Source organism: Danio rerio, chromosome 18 (assembly GCF_049306965.1).
Source record: "Danio rerio strain Tuebingen ecotype United States chromosome 18, GRCz12tu, whole genome shotgun sequence".
NCBI classification, from domain to species: Eukaryota; Metazoa; Chordata; class Actinopteri; order Cypriniformes; family Danionidae; genus Danio; species Danio rerio.
The window spans coordinates 27,104,772-27,117,500 of NC_133193.1; the positions used below are offsets into that span (position 1 = coordinate 27,104,772).

General features: G+C 33.8%; 1 protein-coding gene and 1 long non-coding RNA gene across 2 annotated transcripts in view; both read left to right on the forward strand.

The window, feature by feature from the left end:
- fkbp16 (FKBP prolyl isomerase 16) overlaps positions 1–12,729 on the forward strand; it is a 93,010-nt gene that overhangs the window by 23,876 nt on the left and 56,405 nt on the right. The gene's annotated exons all lie outside the window — the stretch shown is intronic.
- The window catches only part of LOC141378776 (uncharacterized), a 3,468-nt gene continuing 1,358 nt past the window's right edge, over positions 10,620–12,729 (forward strand). The window contains exons 1-3 of the long non-coding RNA XR_012394112.1: positions 10,620–11,071; positions 11,139–12,058; positions 12,166–12,729. The exon at positions 12,166–12,729 is cut by the window's right edge and continues 1,358 nt beyond it. This is a non-coding gene — a long non-coding RNA (uncharacterized lncRNA). The remainder of the gene's footprint in view (positions 11,072–11,138; positions 12,059–12,165) is intronic.

Below are 12,729 nucleotides of genomic sequence, written 5' to 3' on the forward strand. Positions count from 1 at the left end.
AACCTAATTGAGCATGTCTGTGGTAAGATGAAAAAGGAAGCATTAAAGATGAATCCAAAGAATCTAAATGAACTCTGTGAGTCTTGCAGGAATGCTTTCTTTGCCATTCCAGATTACTTTAACCACCACCCCTCCACTCCCCACCCCCCTCTTGACTTACGATAATATGTATTTACAACTTTTGAGTGTGTCAAAATGTGTCAAAAGTATGATAATGATAGAGAATGGTGATGAGGGAACTGAGGAAACAGGTGGAAGAATTAAAACTTAAGCATAATCAGACATCTGCATAATAAATCTGAGAGCTCTTTCAGTTCTTTGATGTTCAAAATTTATAAATATAATAATATAGATACAGAATCTAAGGATATGTTTTGCTATTTCTGTGGAGAATTTTGTAGTTAGTTAGTTTGTTTATTTATAAAGTTTAAAAGTGCTCAACTCAATCGATACTAATTAAAATAAGTCCTACATCACATACATAACAATTAAACATAAGGCAAACCCCTCAACATTAAAAGGGGTCAAATGCAAAAGAACAAAGATGCAGTTTCAGGAGCTTCTGAAAAATAGATAGAGTTGTAGCGTGTCTGATGTAGGGTGGAAGCCCAATAACAGAAAAAGCAAGATCCCCACTTTGCTTACATCTTACGCTTATAAAAAAAATTGTGGATTTATGTGGAATTATTTGGGGAGTATCATAACTAAGAATTTAATATATTAAATGAAAAATAAAAACTTTTTAACTTTTATTTAATGTTTATAATGCAAATCTAACTAGATCCACTTATTTTGTGAACAAAGCAAGTCTATCATTTAATATAATATCTACTAACAGACAGAAAACATTACTGCAAAAACTGTATTGTAAATAAATCAAATGAACACTTTAATATTGGTCAATATTATTACTGAAATAAAAAAAAAAAACTGAATAGATATAAATGAACACATATTTAAACAAGTAAATAAATAGACTCAATGATGGGCCAAAAATCTGCAGAAATCTGTGGTTTCTGCACGCAGAGATTCCATGTGTACATATATACAATATTTATACAATAATAATAAATAAAATAATATTGATATAATAATAAATAAATAAATAATACTATATAAATAGGAACATCACAACTATATAATTTAAAATTGATAATTTAGCATAAACCATTTTACTGAAATCACACAATATGAATCAGTGTGTGTGTTTGTAAGAGAGGGAGAACTTGAGAACTTGCATGACTCACAGTGAGTGACCAATCACTGCTGACGTGCAAACCGACAGCAGCACTGCATTTTTATGAAAAGCTTTTTGACATCCGAATACTGACAGCATGCCTATTGGCCGAAACTTGATATGCAAATGTACATCTTTCTTTTTAGCTTGGCTTATTTACATCACTTAGCTCCTTACTAGCAATCTTTCAAATGCTTGCATTTTCCTGCGTGCCTGAATGTCCTCTTTACATGTCACGCAGAGTATAACCACATGCTAGCCTGTAAGGTTAACATGTATGCAAATATCAGAACAAACTACTGTCATTCATCATCATGTGTAGCTTTGGAAACATGCAGCAGGTTCATGATAAGAGCCCAAGTCATGTGATTTCAGAGATTAAGACTGTTAAATGCTTGAGCTGGAACTCCTGTAGAAAAGTGAATCAGAGCCACTCCCAGCTGGCAGGCAGAGGTACACACACAGTCACATAAATTCACATCCAGACACATTCGCACACTCACAAGTGCACACGCTCACTCACTCACAGCAAAATTCAGGTGAAAACACACCCACAATCAGTGACATTGATTTCTTTGGAATTTGGTTGCTGGTCATTGAGCTATTACTAAACTCATTGACCTTTACTTTGGAAAGCACTATAAAATATCTTAGCTATAATATGTAAATGTTGAAGAATAGTGCGGTGCTGTGCATTATTCTGCATTCCTGTGTGAAGTCACTAGGTTTGAGACTTTGATCAAAGCCAGATCATTGACTTTCAGCACACAGTACATTTTGTTCTAACCAGCTTAGGGCACGATTCTCGAGTAAATGCATTTTGGACATTCATTTAACAGCACTTTGGAAGCCTGATAATGCACATTTTTGAAAAGCAGGTCTCAAAGTCTTTAAAAATGATAAGAATATAATTTTAGTCTATTTGTATAATACAAAAACAAGAGATAGTGAAAATGATGGCATTATTTGAATGCATGTTCTGCTCACTCTTGAGGCATGTGCAACTAGAACTTGCCAACCAAAACAACACTATTAGACCGGTGGCCTTTCCACGGTTTCATACCTTGTACCTGGTACATTTTTTAGTAGCATCTTGGGTGAGGTTCCAAGAAGCTGTACCATTACCAAAATATGATGTATACACACTGCTGACCATTAGTTATGTTTCCATCCAAAAATGCTAATTAAATGAAAGCACAAAACTGGAATATCACTTAAAGACATTCAAATAAAGAAGTGTTTCCTTCCAAGTAGTCAAAGAGAACAAAAGCGTCACTTCCTGGTTAACTGGCGCCAAATATCAAAATTAAAAACGGAATTTGCAACAGTAGGAGAAGCTGCGTCAATCTTTTCTTTATTTAATAAATGACTTATGCCTCAGAAGGCTATGTATGCGTGGTGGCTTTTAAAGGCGTGAGACGTGGAGCACAGACACTCTTGACAGGTCTGGAGTTAATTAATAACATAATAACACTAATACTAAAACAGTTAAGGCGTTTCAGAATGACTAAAACAACAATTAAGATATTTTACAGTGTGCTCAGCCTGCTGGTTTGTCCATCGTCACACATTTTTATGATCACACGATCTCTTATAACAGAATCACATCACTTTTTTTTAATGCACATACTGGAATTTGTTCGATAAAAGTGTTTCCGTTGTAGTTTATGCGCATCTTTTCTTATCAAATAAAGAGTTTATGTTACTCATTTATGCACATTTTCAAAATGTATGCACATCTTGGCACTTCCATCAACCGTATTTATGCGCATATCCAAAATGTTCATAAAATAAATGGATGGAACTGTAGATAGTGTGTTATGGTCGTGATCTTCCAAGAAATTAAAATTCACAAAATTTGCTAAAAATCACAAGATTTTGCTGACGATGGTCCCTTATAACCGCTACAAAAATTACACTACATATTTATAAATTTGATAACGTTACCTGATGACTTGACAAAATAGGCTAGTTTTTCAGAAAAGTCTGCTGGTAGTGAATTGCTTTTTACATCATTGACTACGTTTACATGGACATCAGTAATCGAATGATTTTTCTTAATCTGATTAAGACAATAGAATGATTAAGGTGTTTACATGAGTTACTTTTTTTAATGTTCCTTTCATGATCCCGTTTGACATGTTATAGCACATAATTCGATTGACTTCATCGTGTCACCACGCTATCCACATTTGCTCCGTAGTTTCTTTTTTAAATTTTTCGACTTTAACTGCAGTTTGGCACTTTTGCATTAATTCCAGAACATTTCCTGCATGCCCTCTCCCTTGACAAACAAGATATTGGATGAGAGTATGAATTAAGGACTGGTGGAAGAGTGTTGTTTAAATGTAATTTAACACAGCATGTCGTATGGGAGAAAAACAATAACTAGTGCCAACATAGACTCTCCTGTCACAAAATGTGGAGAAAATCCTAAATGATGGTAATAATTTGATTACTGTGTTTACATGTCTGTACTGCATTTCAATATTCAATATTTCAATAATAAAATGTGAAAATCAGCCCATTATTCAATTTTGACCTTAATTGAATTAACCCTCTACTGCACAGTGTAACCATATGGCAACATGATACATATGTTCATTTCTCTGCCACTGTTTCTTTAAGACAAACATTTTTTTTGGTGTTGTTGCTGGAAAGAGAAGACCTCAGTGTAGCCAATGATGTGCTTTGGTTAAGTCACATGACATATTTTCTGTAGAGTGATTTCTGATAGACTGCCGTTTATTGTGAGTTGCTAAATGCAAATGTAAACATCAATAAAAACAAAGGATCAAATTATGTCAGATCCACAAAAAAATCTAAAACATCACCTCCAGTAAGTTATGTTTACATATTCATCACTCTTTTTTTTTTTTTATCAAATTTGTTTTTTTTTTTTGTAAATCGATCAAATGTGTGTGTTGTCAAATGGCAACACTGTGCAATAGTGGAACATACAATATTGCAATGGGTTAGCTATCTAGCAAGGTCAGTTGTGAACTTTTAACAATAACACCATGAATGCTAGTAATATAATGTTGATTAGTTGTCTGTTAATGGCATTTGCATTATGAATAAAATCTAGTTTTTAATGGCAATACAACTTTTAAATAGCTATGAATACAGGGAACAGTGTATTAGTGAGCACCACCATGTTCTATAGTAAGTGAAAGAACGACAGAACTGACTCTTCCTGCAGATGAAAGTGAGGATGAGATGGGTTTTAGTGACCATAAAAATGATGCAGACTAGAGATTTGATAGAGACGGTTCAGGTAAGTTAGCTCAGAGGCAGATAAGACAGGCGTAGTATAGTATATAATATATAATATATAAACATTGTTAGCTAGTAGCTACATTATTCTGATACATCTGGATATATTAGACTTGTTTTTTTTTTATGGTATAATATTTACTGGAGAAAATATTTATCTTTACTGTATGTTGTGTACATGATAATACAACATTAGGTTTGTTTTGAAAAATATTCAGCAAAAAAGAATGGAATAATTGGAAGTTGTTGGAATAACAGTTGTTGCATGTATAAAGTGTCATTTATAAGTTCTGTGTTAAAGCTTAAAATACAGCAACACCAATGAAATCATTTCAAACAACAAAATTATTAATTAAGGAAAGTTTTAAATTTAAAATTTCTAAGTTAGATTTACAGTTAGACGTTGTTGCCATATCATATCCTTAAATAGAAGGTTCTATCTGACATTTTTGCCAAAATTGAGTTATTGACATTTTCTTATCAAATGACAACTTATTATATTATGGTATGTTTTTTATAAGTTGTTTAAATTTGAAGACATTTTATTTTAAAAACTTGGTTTGCTGTGGAATGCAAAAACTTTGAAGCTCAATATCTCAAAATCATTCAGAACGCAGATAGAACCTTATAATTCCAGGTTGACGATATGGCAACATATCATAAAGTACCTTAAAAAAAGAAATAAAAAAAAATGTTTTACAGCACTTCAAGTTAAGCCATTTTAAGAAAATGTATATTTTTAATATATTTTTCTATAGATTTATCATAATGCGTGCAGTAGAGTTTTAAATTCATTAAAAATGACTGTTTACATGGTAGACTCTTAATTAAAATATTGTGTTAATCATATTAAAATCAGATTATTAGTGTCCAGAATAAATATGAGCACTGATGTGAGTAAATACACTGTGCAGTTTCGATCTTCTTGCAAAATGATCCATCAGTCATAACAGTGAAGCCTCAAGAAACTCACATTTACATTTCAAGTTGAAATGAACAGCGTTCGTCCAAATACATCGACTTCAAAATAGCAACTTTGCAAGTGAGGAATTTGCTAAACTTGCTGACTTGACGTAAGAGCTAGTGGCGACATATGATGATGTGTTCATGTGTTGTAGTGGTGTCCCATATCTCCATCCCTACCATGTTACACTCTATTTCAAGGGGTATTAAAAGGGCAAGGAGCAGTTATAGGGTAATGGTTAGAGAGTTAGACTTCCCAGGGAGTGAATGAAATCTCACTTTTTACATCTTTGAGATGCCCTTAAAGGTCCCATGAAAGTTTTTTAAATGTTAGTATTAGTATTGTTCAATTTTAAAATATTTATAAGCTAGTGTGCTCAAAACAGTGACAAAATTTGTGTTTAGAAGATAAAAAACTGATATCATCATATAAAGCTTGAAGTTTGTCACTTCCGCCTAAATGGATTTATTCACGCTCATACAACAGTTTCTTATCACATCATAACCAATCGAATGCTCTCTAGTATATGGCATGCCCCGCCCGCCCCCTTTAAGACGCTTCTTGATTTGCTTTTCATTTGATGCACTTGAGCTCAACCACCCTCGCTGGCAGACTGGTGATAAAACAAAGCGCTATTGGCTGTTTTTTGAAAAGGGGAGAAGCTACACTATGTCCTGCCCTTTCTTAGTGTTTCGATTGAGATTACATAAAATTCGATCAAATAAAAAAGCCCTTTTAGCAAGGCACCAAACCAAATAGCTTTTCACTGATTTGGGGGCATACTCACTTTGTGTGTGTGTGTGCTCTGACTTCTCACTTGTTTGTGTGCACTTCCTTACTCCTACCTTAACAATGACTTAAAGGGCACCTACTTTGCCTCATTTTCAAGATTTAAAATAAGTTGCTGGTGTCTCCAGAATGTATATGTAAAGTTTCAGCTCAAAATGCTCATCAGGTTATTTATTACACCTTTCTGAATATGGGAATTCTGCGGACACTGTAGCTGTTTTTGTTGCCTGTGCCAAAATACTAAATGAAACCATAATAATGATTCATATGATAAAAGTTTCTTGTTTTTTAAGAAGTGCACTGGTACACTATTAACCCATTGACAGGCAATCATTAAAAGTTCGGCATGGCTTGCATGACTAGTAAGATCATAACAGCTCTTTCCCCACCCAAGTTTCCACCTGCATTTCCAAAATCTAGGGCCCACACGTGACCCAGAGCACAAACACACGCACAAACACAGACACCCACACACAGATACAATCACACTGCTGATAACAGCCAGTTCATCCCTGACACATGTCAAAGCTCAGCTCAATAATAACAGACTCAAGACTGCCTAATGTTTGGCTGCAAATGTTCTGCATAACATTCTTTTTTCATTCTACGTGAGACTAAATATTTGGTTAGAGCAAATCTTGCCTCTTGCTTGACCTGTGCATGCACAGCACTTAATGCTTCTTCTGCCCGCTGTTTATTTACTCATACTCCACTTGCTCCTGGTAACTTCAGCGTTATCAACTAAATCAACTCCACATTCACAGTAGTCTGAAAATAACTTTTTTTTTTTAAAGGAAACATTTGTTTCTTGGAAATGATTTCCAGGGACAAGATTGATTGATTGATTGATTGATTGATTGATTGATTGATTGATTGATTGATTGATTGATTGATTGATTGATTGATTGATTGATTGATTGATTGATTGATGGATCGATCGATCGATCGATCGATCGATCGATCGATTGATTGATTGATTAACTAGCCATGATACTATAAACTTATTATAACAACAAATGATATAATTTGTATGGACATTATACATAAAAACACTTACTACAGCGAAGGGATAAATGAAGAGTTCAGATGCAAAAGCCGCTAAGCGCCACTTCCGCCAAAAATGAGCTAATGACATTGAGTGAATGCTTTAGGCACATAGTACATGTTCAACAAATATTTTTGCTTCAAATCAGCTAAATCCCAGAATCAGCCGCAATGTCGCTATGTCCTGAGAACCAATCGGAAGGTGCGAATTGAATCATATGTTTTCAATGTAACGGTGCGTTGATACGCCGGCTTTTATGAGGAGACTTTTTTATTCTGCTTCTGATTTAGATTTGGAGTTTGAGAAATTGGACGAGTCTGTCTGACTAACAGTGGATGGCAACTGAAAACATCCCTTACCTCAAAAATATGTGCATTATAAGAAAAAGAAAAATGCACTGTATAGTCGGAAGTGTAACATGAATTCATATATATATATATTTTTTTTTCCGCAGTGGCGCTCCTTTAAATGAGTCTGATTTATTATACATTAAACAGCAACTCAGTACAAGGTTAAGATGCCATTCTTTTTTCTCTCTTTGAGGATAAATAAGAAACAAAAAAGAGACCAAGACCTTATATGGTGAGGATGAATGAATGACAGCTTCTAAAATTGTCTGGGATACATCCCCTTTTTGCCCAGTCCTACCTTTTGTTTTATTTGCTAATGTAAGCTATTTTAAAAGATAAATATAATGTATAAAACTAAACATTATTTATTTTACTTCATACTGTACATCTGATAAGCTTTTATATTAATGCACAATGACACCATCGTGAAATGCAGAGTTTTTTTTTTTTTCCCATACGGTATATGGTATCAAATTCCATTAAAACAACACTCTTCCAGCAGATCAAACTCGCATCTAATATCTCATTCGTCATGGGGGCATGAATGAAATGGTCCTGGATGAAAGTGAAAGTGCAAAACTGCAGTTAAAGCAGACAAATTAAAAATGAAACACCCGAAATTACAGGAAACTCTATAGAAAATGTGGATAGCATGGTAACACAACATTGATATTGATAGAATATTGTGCTATAACATTCAACATGGGATCATGAAATAAATATTCAAAAAATAACTCATGTAAACACCTTAATCATATTAATGTTTTATTCAGATTAAGGCAAATAATTTAATTACTGATGTAAACTTAGTTACTTTAATTGTTGATTAAACTTGTATATAATAATAATATTAATTCACAAAAGACATAAAATCACTCACTGTTCTTTAAAGGTATTAACCCTTGACACTGAAGGCAGACCAACACACCCAAGCCTGACCTTATTTTGTGATTTATTATTACTGTATAGAGAAATGGTCATGTACACATTGCAAAACTTGGGAGTGACGAACATGCATAATAATGATTTACTAAATTTCATGTGAACAGCGTGGGATTAAAGGGATAGTTCACTCAAAAAAAAATTTAAATGTACTCACTCTTTACTCTCCCTCAAGTGGTTTTAAACCTTCATGAGTTTCTTTCTTCTGTTAAACACAATGAAAGACATTTTGAAGAAAGATGAAATCATGTAACCTTCAACCTCCATAATAGGAAAAACAAATATTATGGAAGTCAATGGTAAAAGATTTGCAGCTTTTTCATTTGTGCTAAAAAAAGAAATAAACTTAGAACAAGTAAAGACATGATGACAGAATTCTCATTTTGGGCTGAACTATCCTTTTAAGCACTTACAGGAATGACTCGCATATTTATATGAACAATCTGTTGGCTATATTATAGTTCTTGGCAGAACTTTTACTTACTCTAACAGCATTTGCATGCAGTGTTTGATGTCTGGAGGATGACAGACTGATAATCAAAGACAGCTTTCATTTATCAAGTTCATTAAGCATCTTCAGAATCACAGTTTTAGGGACTTAATTGTTTAGAAGCAAGAATTTACACACAGTAATACACATATAAGGCTAAATTATATATTTTAAAATATATATTAAAAAAATAATATTTTTTTAAAATAAAAATATCTAAAACCACTAAAACAATGATATTTTTATTTTGCTGCACGTACACTATAACAATGTTTTTTAAGAATGCTCAAATCCAGTGAAATAAGTGATTTTTATCAGTGAGTCAGAATGTGCGTCACCATCCTACACCATCACACACCCTTTCAATTAGTGCTTAATTCATATTGGCTTGAACAATCTCATTTATACCTTTGTGTGTGTGCTTTTGGTACATTATTAGAACCAAACACCCCTTAAGGTACAAAAATACCAGTTGTTTATGACCATGTGTGAAGATATACTAATTTTGTAATAAAGTAAGATGTTAAAATGCCGAATCCTTTCTGTTGTTTAAGGTATAAGGTTCACTGAAAAAAAATGATTTAAAGATTTTTTATTGCATTTACATTTTTTTTTAAAGTAAATGGCTGTAAACAACTTATTTGAGCCCATGTAAATAGTTTTCAGTGTAAATATAGTTTAGAAATATATAGTTTGTCCAATATAAATATCATAGCAGCATTTGAAAATCACCACAAAGACAGTTTGACTATGTGTGCAGCTGTTCAAGCTAGTTGTTTCAAATGCATTACTGTCCTATTTTAGATAAACAAGCCTAAATGTCTCAGTATGTCGCACATGAAAATGAAAAAAAGTGCAGTTGCTTGCTTTCTGTATCAGTTTGATGCTTTATTCCTGTCAAAATGGCGACAATAAACTACACACTCTACCAGACCCAGCGAAAACCCTGGTTAAGTGAGACTAGCTGCCTTTGGTCAAGCGGATGTAGCATATGTTATCAGCAAACTCAGGAGAAAATGGTCTTTGTGAGGTGACAGAAATGAGATATCATCTCACCCACGGCATGATACGTGTGAGAACAATACACGTCAGAATAAACGTCAGAGACGCTGACCCTTCGCCATTACCAGCCTAACGTACAAAAGATAAAGAGGACAGAGAACCACAGCAGAGAGACACATGTGGAGACCCTCGAAACAGCTCTTGTCAAGGCAACAGAAACAAGCAGCTCTGTCCTAAATGGCAGATTTCAGAAGCTGAATGTAAAAAGATTAAAGGTTAAAGCTGAAGGTCTGTAAAGTAAATGCCTATTGTATAAATATGGACAGGAAGAACATGTGTGACTGAAATAAGAAATGCGCAGGAAACAAAAATAAATAAATAAATAAATAAATAAATAAATAAATAAACATCTTATTTTCATATTGACATATTTGAAGTCAGAATTATTAGCCATCCTGTGATTTTTTTTTCATTTTCAAATGTTTCTCAAATGATGTTTAACAGCAGAGAAAAAAAACATTTCTGTAAAAGAAAGCATTTCCTGTAACATTTTTACGCCTAGAGAAAGTTGTTTTTGTTTTATTTCGACTAGAATAAAAGCAATTTAGATTATTTTATATTTATATTTTATATTTTCTACAGAACAAACCACTGTTATATATGACTTGCCTAATTATTCTAAATTGTCTAGTTAACATAACCTAGTTAATCCATTAAATGTCACTTTAAGCTGTATAGAAGTGTCTGATCTAGTAAAAGGATCTAGTAAAATATTATCTGCTGTCATCATGGCAAGATAAAAGAATCCGTTATTAGAAAATTAGAGTTAGTAAAACTATTATGTTTTGCAATGTGTTGCAAAGATATTATTTTTGTTAAACAGAAATTGAGAAAAATATACGGGGGGGGGGGGGGGTAATAATTCAGAGGGCTAATCATTCTGGTTTCAACTGCACTTATGCACAGTGGTGAAAGAGTACAGAAAAAAATTCATGCTCAAGTAAAAGCACCATTACTTGAAAAAAAAATTGTATCGCAAAAAGAGTAAATGTATATATTACTGTAAGTATGAGTAAAAAGTAGCCCTTCTAGAAGTACTCAAGAGTAGTAAGTAGTGATGGGATGTTTGAATCATTTTACTGACCTTTGAGTTTCGTACAGTGAGATGAACAAATCTTTTTTTCGAGTCATTTCGTTTAATTTGGCAAAATATTATTAAAATGTTAAGAGTCTCTTCCAAACTCATCTCCAACTACACCAAGCGTTGATCACACTAAAAACAAGTTATAACTAGAATGCTAAAAGAAAAGAGAAAATAAAAATTTAATTGTTTACCTGCTTTACCTGATTATGTCTGCTCACCCCTTTTGACAGGTCTATAAATTTAAGAGGCTTGTCCACGTCACACAGACAGGTCCATATAAGCTTAACCAGTGCACACAGTCTGAGACAAAAGGAGCCATGATTAGTTCATTTTTTGAGTCTTCTGGTTTTTGAGTCATTCGTTTATCACGTGACAGCATGTAAAGAGGTAACTCAAAACCGAGGACTCGAGAGATTAATGGTTCAAATCTCTTTCCGGCTCTAAATGAAGATGATTGGCTTCTGTCTGTCACATGATGAACGGATGAATCAATCCGAGGACTCGAGAGATGAATGGATCAAATCGCTTTCCAGCTCTAAACGCATATGATTGGCTTCTGTCTGTCACGTGATGAACCAATGACTTAAACTTGATAGAGGACTCGAAAAATGAACTAATCTTCTACTCCACCTGCACAAATGTGCACATGTGCAAATGAACAAATCACTCCCTGAGAGGACTCATCGTTCTTGAGTCATACAAAAGATTTGTTCAAAATGAATAAATCATTTAAGAACGACCCATCACTATTAGTGAGCATTATCAAAGACTATAGAATACACAAGACATGTCACTTGTATAGTTTAGAATGAGAAAAATGTAACAATCAATATGGTTGCTCTAGAAGGAAGCCCCGCCTTTTAGTAAAGAAGCCAATCATTGATCTTTATAGACTTACAATTCTCTGGAGAAGGGGTTTGGTTTAGATGTGGGTTTTTACAACAGTTTGTGCAGCTTCATTGTTACAAACCCTCTGGGGTCAGCAAACACACTGGAATCTCAGTGAATACTTACCTCAAAGACATGAGAAATATATCTACATAATTCTTAAAATATATACTTTTATGCTTATTTTTTAACTACACTTAAAAACAAATGTTCTCTGGTTTTGTAAGCTGCATGAAACAAACGTGAGGCAAAGTCTGTCATTTAAATGGCGGCATCCAGTTGAACGCCCACAAACTTGTAAACATCGAGGTTGCAGTCATTTTGAGAGGAGATTTGCAATCAGGATTAAATTGAGAAATACTCAAGAAGATCATCGGACATGACAGCATTCAGAGGATGACATTAGCCCCTTTCACACATACAGACCTTTCCGGAAAATTACAGGCAACTTTCTGGAAAGAAATCATGTGTGAACAGGCCTATTGTGAAAATGCTGGTAAATTCGTTCCAGCAATTTTCCGGAAAGAGAAGTTGTAACATTACCGGTAATTTGCCAGAATACTGCTCTGTGTGAGCGCAGAAGAAAGATTGCCGGAAAGAGT